Here is an 8,487-nt window from a genome sequence, read left to right as displayed (position 1 = left end):
GCTGTGTTATATTAAAAAGTCATATTTGGATGCTTAACACAAGAACCTGATTTCTTCACCTCTGCTTTTGAAATCACTAAAGATATATTCTAAAAACCAATAAAAAATCAAAGTCTTGATGCATGATCCTGGTCTTATTGTGCACGATTCATCAGAATTCACCAATAATAATAAAATAGTGTAATCTTTTATCAATATATAATAACTTGCTCCACTTTTAAAATGACTTTCCATTGATGTCATTATCTGCCACTGTAACAAATTCACATTTATAGTGGCTCCATTTTTGACCATCCAATCAATTCCTGATGCATAAAATCTAGTCCTCCCCTATGATTTTGTTCTTTTTCATTTGAAAATGTGACATTACAGAAATAAAATGACTTTTGAATGCCTTTTACAGTTTTTTTCAATCGCTAACAAGCATTTGTCCAACCAGTTGTCACATTTTCAAAACTCTAAACACAATTAGCACAGCATCGGTCTATTGTGGCCATACCATTCACACACTTCATGTCGTTCTCACACAATATGCAGTCAGTGAACACATTTCCACAATGCTTACATTTTCTTAACAGACAAGTTATACCTCCCAACAAAATTATGGATTGTTTTTGTAGTATTTGCGAATGTTAACACACACCATTCCACAATAGCAAAAACAATATTCCAAACCTTAGATACAGTATAAAAACCTCTGGTCCTGCAATGATATCAGTTCAAAAACAATATATCTCAGCAAAATAATAAACAAACAATTGAATAATTGACACACAGCTGATTTATGTTGGGTAAATTGGGCCAACCCAAAATTACCCAATTTTTTTCTATTACATTGACACTTATACAGTAAAATTAGGACTTTGAGGAGTGATGTTTTTGGAAACACAAACACTGTAATGTCTGGACGAGGAAGAGTAAGAGCAAGGGGCCCAGGGAGAATAGCAGGAGCAGTGAGAGATGCAGTGAGAGATGCAGTGAGAGGTGCAGAAGTGCAATATTTGATGAAAACATGTGGCCTAACCCTGAAGATCGCAGAGATTAGATACAGTAATTTTGTGCTTTTTTTTGTAAGCAATACTGTAAAACTTTTTCTGTTCTATCATACCGTGTTTCTACTGTACCTCCTGTTGTAAACAGCATAAGGGAAAAAAACTGATTTGCTTTTAACTAGAATGCTTTTGAATGTGAACATTACTGTACATGTGAACATACAGTTCCCAACCAAGAAATTTAGTGTAAAAAGGTTGGATTGCATGTTTTGCATGCAAATACCTGTAAAACTGAAACATCAAAGTCTATGTAGTTTTTGTAATGTCAACAATAGCCAGTATTTTGAAACCTGGTGTACTTTGGTTGACTGCATGTACCGTGTGAAGTGAAAACAAGTGTTATTCTTTGACAGAATAATTTCATTTTGAGTCAGATTTCCAGTGTTTTGGTAAAGTTAGTGTGTACAGAGAAAGATGTGTTCTATTTTGAAATGAAGAGTTAGTATATATTTAACAAAATGTGTTTTTGAGAAGAAAATTAAACATTTGGCCAATTGTGTTTTGTAGGTGTGAGTCTGTGTTAAGAGTTTAGAAAAAGTATCTGAAGTATGGGTAAGCGCTTGTTAGCGATTGAAAAAAACTGTAATGTTTACAGTAAAAGGGATAGTTAATCCAAAAATGAAAATTAGCCCATGATTTACTCACCCTCAAGCCATCCTAGGTGTATATGACTCTTCTTTCAGACGAATACAATCAGAGTTATATTAAAAAATGTCCTGGCTCTTCCAAGCTTTCTAATGACAGTGGCCGTTTCTGTTTTGAAGTCCATCAAAGTGCATCCATCCGTGATAAACGAACTCCACGCGGCTCTGGGGTTAATAAATGCCTTCTGAAGTGAAGTGATGCGTTCGTGTAAGAAAAATATCCATATTTAAAACTTTATCGACTAAAATAACTAGCCGGCAGACGACCTTACGCCATTCACTGTCATTATTTTTTTTTCCTATTGCAAAATATACTTTTGAATAGTAACCATATTGTACCCACAATCTTAAACCTAACAAACATCTTTTTGTGAAATATTTTGCTTGAAAATTGTTCTTGGGATTTTTCTTTTCTTTATTTTGATATTTTATCTAATGGAATAACATTCATTATTAAGTGTCCACAAACTCTATCCTGTGCTTACTTGTCTGACTAAAAATGTATGTTTTATTGTATTGTTCGGCTACTGAGTGTACAAGGTCTTTCTTTATAGCCCTGAAGGATAATTTATCTAGTGGGTTAAATATAGCCTTAGTGGTGGAAGGTTTGAGATGGTCTCAGAGGGGCAGGTGAGTCTGACACCGGTACCACGGGATCTGATTATTTCAGCAAGTCAACAGAGAAAAGGGTTTCCCTGCAGATATTCTCAGGCAAATTCAATAAGACAGTTAGATTGAATTGCTAATGTACTTTGGTATGATGAGATATAGTACCTAAAATGTACTTCCCAATGCTTCACTTTTCAGTGTAGGATAATAGTCTATATGTTGATGGCTGCTGAAACATATAATAAGTAAAGAGAGTTTCTTGTCCTTCTGCTAGTTCAAGGACAAGGAACATCAAATAAATCTCAGACCAGGAGGGTGAAGTGAACAGAGTTTACTTGTAATGAGCAGTCACATTTTTTATATATTTCTTCTTAAAGAGAAAGCAACAGCAAATCTCAAGTCATTTCCGATGTCGGACAAAATTAACGTCTGTATTGACTTTCAGTGCTAAACAAAATGATATGAACTATGTGCCAACATGTGTTTAAACTGAGAGACAGACTGCATAATGCAGCTGAAGGATTCACATTTATTACAGATTAATGAATGATGTTCCACGTGGCCTTTAAATTTTTTAAAATGTTCATGTTCTTAGTGCATTTCATATTCTTGTGCTTTTCCCTGAGTGATAAATTAGCTTGATTTCGGTCCCAAAAGCAGCTTGTATGAGTAGTATGTTGCATAGGGAGAGAAAAAATTGCATTTGTGTCATTTTCACTGGCAAAGACAGAGATTCAATGCATGTGCATTTGCTTTTTTCCATGATGCAATTAAAAAAGTACTTTAGTTTGGTTTAAAAAAAAAATAGTGTGTTCATAAATCCGACCTCCCCCAAGGACAAAACAGAAGAGGTCTCCTTACACAAGCACAAGTGGCAAAGCAAAGGCAAGAACAGGATTTTTGTCCTCATCAGTGATGCAAAGGCATGTTAGAGTCAATTATGGACTATGTCGCTTTGTAGACTTTTTTAAATGCATCCGAGAAGCAGAAGGGATGCGAGAACAGAGGAGAAAAAAGGTGACTTAACATCTACTAAAAGCCAAGGTGCTCTAATAGGCCGAAACCTGCAACTGATCTTGACGAAACATGTCCCAAAGTTTTACCTGTCATCAGTTTTGAAAAAAACAAAAACATTTCCACTCTGACATTAATAAATTGACTATTTATTTCTTAATAACTTGTGCTTATTTTGTGTTTCAAAACCTGAGAAATCAACTTATTGAGAATTATTTTTTGGATATTGCCCTTAATTTCACGTATAAACAAAACCATATTTGGTGAAAATCTTTTTATTTTTTTATTGCAAATGAAAGGAGACAAACATTAACTGTATGAGAAGAAGAAAAATAATAATAATAATAATAAATACAGTCCCAGTTGGAAATCAGGTCTCAGCATTCAAGCAAATGCTAGGTTTGTAAATATTTCTGATGGGGGTTTTGAGAATATGCCACAAAAAAAAGTTGTTTAGTACATAAATACACAGTTGCTTTTACCTCAGTATTCTGTACTGGTCTGTCTCAGGTAAACATGCTTTTCTCTTAATGTCATTCTATTTAAGGAGTAAAACAGTGTTTCAGAGGTGAAAAGAAATTACTCTTTAATGAGGCTTTCAATGTAAATTGGCTCTGTGAATGATTGGGTAATGGTGGTGGCAAATATTGTTAATAATGAGTTATGTTTTGTTCAACCCACACTCGTGTCATGACCTTTAACAGTAGTTGTCTTAACCTCACTCGGTATTAATAAAATCTATTTTCCAGCCATCTTTGAAAAATAAAAGTTATAATTTATTTTGTGATGAGAATGAATTGCCACCTTTAACAACACCGTTTCTTAAGTATGTTATTTAAAGTAGATGGGATAGGAGGGGGGAGGGGGGAAGCCTACATGTGTATTCACTGCAAATGAATGCAAGTCACAATATGTGGAAATCGGAATTGAAAAAAGGTGCCATTTTCCTGCTTGCTTCATATTTTCTCAGTGGTCCATCAAAGTGATAATGATGTACGGATAGACCAACCAAAGGCACCGAAAGATGACTGATGATAGAGTAATAAGCAACTTTTTGTATAAATTTGTATACTAACTTTTGTATACTAACTGGATTTTTATTTTTTATTTTATTTTTTTTAGGGGGGGGGGGGGGGGGGTGACATGGTATTTGTATGACCTGATTGGAAGTTCTTATTTCAACAAATTGAAAATGTTTCATTACATTTAATTAGATTGTTAGAAGGTGCATGTGTCCCTCATGTTTCATTAATTCACCTCTTATGCACCTGTCTCTATTTCCAAATCACTTCGATCTCAATTGGCCAGTTTTTCTGTGTTTGATTGGTAGTTTGACGGGTAGTTTGATCTCCAGAAGCAAGTCTTCATCCAAAAAAACATCTGTGCATCCCCAGCAGATGGCAGTACTGCTCTGTTTGTTTATGTACGATAGATAGATAGATAGATAGATAGATAGATAGATAGATAGACAGATAGATAGATAGATAGATAGATAGATAGATAGATAGATAGATAGATAGATAGATAGATAGACAGACAGACAGACAGACAGACAGACAGACAGACAGACAGACAGACAGACAGACAGACAGACAGACAGACAGATAGATAGACAGACAGACAGACAGACAGACAGACAGACAGACAGACAGACAGACAGACAGACAGACAGATAGATAGATAGATAGATAGATAGATAGATAGATAGATAGATAGATAGATAGATAGATAGATAGATAGATAGATACATAGATATTCTGGTTAGTATTTGTGCAGGATGGCAAAAATAAACTAGAATGTACATTTCCAGAAGAAAATGTGAAGTGGTGCTTGCAGTGGCAAAACTCGCCGCTCGGTTGCTACGGTGTGGTAAATGATTGCATACGAGCAAAGAACCATGTATGTACTATATTCTGGTGCTGAGATATGGCTTATTCATGTGTTTGTATGGTTACTAGGGTACTCTATATGGTTGCTATGGTGTGCTTATACAGTTTATGAGATGATATTTAAAGACTAGTTGACAGTCTGAGTCAAAAAAGCCAAACTCCATGTTTCTACTATATTCTGGAGCTAAAATATGGCTTGTAAATGTAGTTTTATGGTTGCTAAGGTGCCCTAAGTGGTTGCTAGGGCGTGGCCATGAAGTTATTATGTCACTACTTATTGGCTGCTTGATAGGCCGAGTCAAAAGAGCCCAACCCCAAGTCTCTATGACCTTCTGGTCAAAAGATATGATCTCACAAATTTTGTGCCAATGTTAAGTCTATGGGACTTTTTTCGTCCAATTTATCGCCCGCCGGACGATCATCGTACAACCGATCGCTTAGAAAAGACATAGCACACCTCTCCTCAATGAACCGGTCGATTTGATACCTCATTCATGGGTCTACGAGAAAACGTGCGGGAGGAGTAGCGTGCCGAAGTTTTGTCTAGGTGAATAGTAATCACAACACTAGAATGTACATTTCCAGAAGAAAATGTGAAGTGGTGCTTGCAGTGGCAAAACTCGCCGCTCGGTTGCTAGGGTGTGTATAGCTAGTTTTTAGTAAGATGCTAACAAAATAAGCATAATGATAGCATGATTAGCATGTTGCTAGCATCATGCTACCGTGTCTTTAGCATGATGCTAACATGATTAGCAGGTTGCTAGCATGTTTGTAGCTAGATGCTAGCATGATTAGCATGTTGCTAGCATCATGCTAGCATGATTAGCATGTTGCTAGCATTATGCTAGCATGATTAGCATGTTGCTAGCATTATGCTAGCATGATTAGCATGTTGCTAACATCATGTTAGCATGATTAGCATGTTTCTAGCATCATGCTAGCATGATTAGCATGTTGCTAGCATCATGCTAGCATGATTGGCATGTTGCTAGCATAATGCTAGCATGATTAGCATGTTTCTAGCATCATGCTAGCATGATTAGCATGTTTCTAGCATCATGCTAGCATGATTAGCATGTTGCTAGCATCATGCTAGCATGATTAGCATGTTGCTAGCATCATGCTAGCATGATTAGCATGTTTGTAGCTAGATGCTAGCATGATTAGCATGTTGCTAGCATCATGCTAGCATGATTAGCATGTTTCTAGCATCATGCTAGCATGATTAGCATGTTGCTAGCATCATGCCAGCATGATTAGCATGTTGCTAGCATCATGCTAGCATGATTAGCATGTTGCTAGCATCATGCTAGCATGATTAGCATGTTGCTAGCATCATGCTAGCATGATTAGCATGTTTGTTAGCATGTTTGTAGTTAGATGTTAGCATTATTAGCATGTTGCTAGCATCATGCTAGCATGATTAGCATGTTGCTAGCATCATGCTAGCATGATTAGCATGTTGCTAGCATCATGCTAGCATGATTAGCATGTTGCTAGCATCATGCTAGCATGATTAGCATGTTGCTAGCATCATGCTAGCATGATTAGCATGTTTGCTAGCATGTTTTTAGCCAGATACTAGCAAGATTAGCATGTTGCTAGCATCATTTAGCACTTAACTAATCGATATTAGCATGTAGCTATTCACAGCTAGCATGTTTAGCATGTTGAAAGTCCTGTGTGTTAACATGAGTCAAAAGACCCAACCCCCATCGCAATACAATGTTCTGATGCTGAGATATAGCTGTTACAAAATGGTTGCTAGGGTACTCTGTTTGGTTGCTAGGGAGTGGTTTGGCAGCTGCCAATCATGAAACTCCAAAGGCTGCTTGTCAGTATGAATGATATAAACCAAACCCCATCGCGATACAATGTTCTGATGCTGAGATATAGCTGTTACAAAATGGTTGCTAGGGTACTATGTTTGGTTGCTAGGGAGTGGCTTGGCAGCTGCCAGTCATGAAACTCCAAAGGCTGCTTGTCAGTATGAATGATATAAACCAACTCCCATGCCTCTGTGACATTCAGAATGGAAGATATCCCTCTTTGGATTTTGGTTGCTAAGGTGCTCGACAATGGTTGCTAGGGCGTGGCTAGGAAGTGTTGAGGTGATTCAGGATTGGCTGTTTGCTGCCCCGAGTCAAACGAGCCCACCCTCATGTTTCTATGACTCTTATATTCTGAGATATCCCTTTGATCTGTTTCAATGGAAGTCTATGGAACTTGTTGCTAAGGAGCTCTAAATGGTTGCTAGGGCGTGGCTTGATAGCTTCACAATGATCCTGAGAGACTGATTGGCCGTCTGAGTAAAATGAGCCCGCCCCTTTGTCTCTACGACACTGTGATCCAGAGTTATGTTCAATATAAATGCGGTTTCTATGGTGTAAGACGGCCCATTTCATGGGCCGTCCTACACCATAGTAAGTCAATGGGGCAACTTTGGGCAGCTCCTGCCCCACAGGGGTGCAATTTTTACCCCATTGTGTGGTATATTCTTACAGAGCCTGTTAGCCTCTTTAAATGTGGTAAATTTCACGTTTCTGCGACATCCTCGTTCCGAGCTACAACTCGTCAAAGTTTGACGCAATGTTAAGTCTATGGGATTTTTCGGCCGGTTTTTCGCCCCTGGGGCGAACATCGTACCCCCGATCCCTTAGAAAAGTCATAGCACACCATTCCCGAACAGGCCGCACGTTTTGACACCTCATTCATGGGTCTGTGACAAAAACTGCGGGAGGAGTAGCGCGTCAAAAAGTGGCCAGAAGAATAAGAATAAGAATAAGAATAAGAACTAGAATGTACATTTCCAGAAGAAAATGTGAAGTGGTGCTTGCAGTGGCAAAACTCGCTGCTCGGTTGCTAGCGTGCGGTTAGCTAGTTTTTACCAAGATGCTAACATGATTAGCATGTTGCTATTATCATGCTAGCATGATTAGCATGTTGTTAGCATTATGCTAGCATTATTAGCATGTTCCTAGCATGATTAGCATGTTGCTAGCATGATGTTAGCATGATTAGCATTTTGCTAGCATGTTGCTAGCATGATGCTAGCATGAATAGCATGTTTATAGCATGTTGCTAGCATGATTAGCATGTTGCTAGCATGATGATTAGCATGTTGCTAGCATGATGCTAGCATGATTAGCATTTTGCTAGCATGTTGCTAGCATGATTAGCATGTTGCTAGCATGATGCTAGCATGATTAGCATGTTGTTAGCATCATGCTAGCATGATTAGCATGTTGTTAGCATCATGCTACCAACATACTAGCATGA

Source organism: Rhinichthys klamathensis, unplaced genomic scaffold (genome assembly GCF_029890125.1).
Source record: "Rhinichthys klamathensis goyatoka isolate OS25496 unplaced genomic scaffold, OSU_Roscu_1.1 h1tg000461l_1, whole genome shotgun sequence".
Classification (NCBI taxonomy): domain Eukaryota; kingdom Metazoa; phylum Chordata; class Actinopteri; order Cypriniformes; family Leuciscidae; genus Rhinichthys; species Rhinichthys klamathensis.
Note: the sequence above shows the minus strand (reverse complement) of the source record.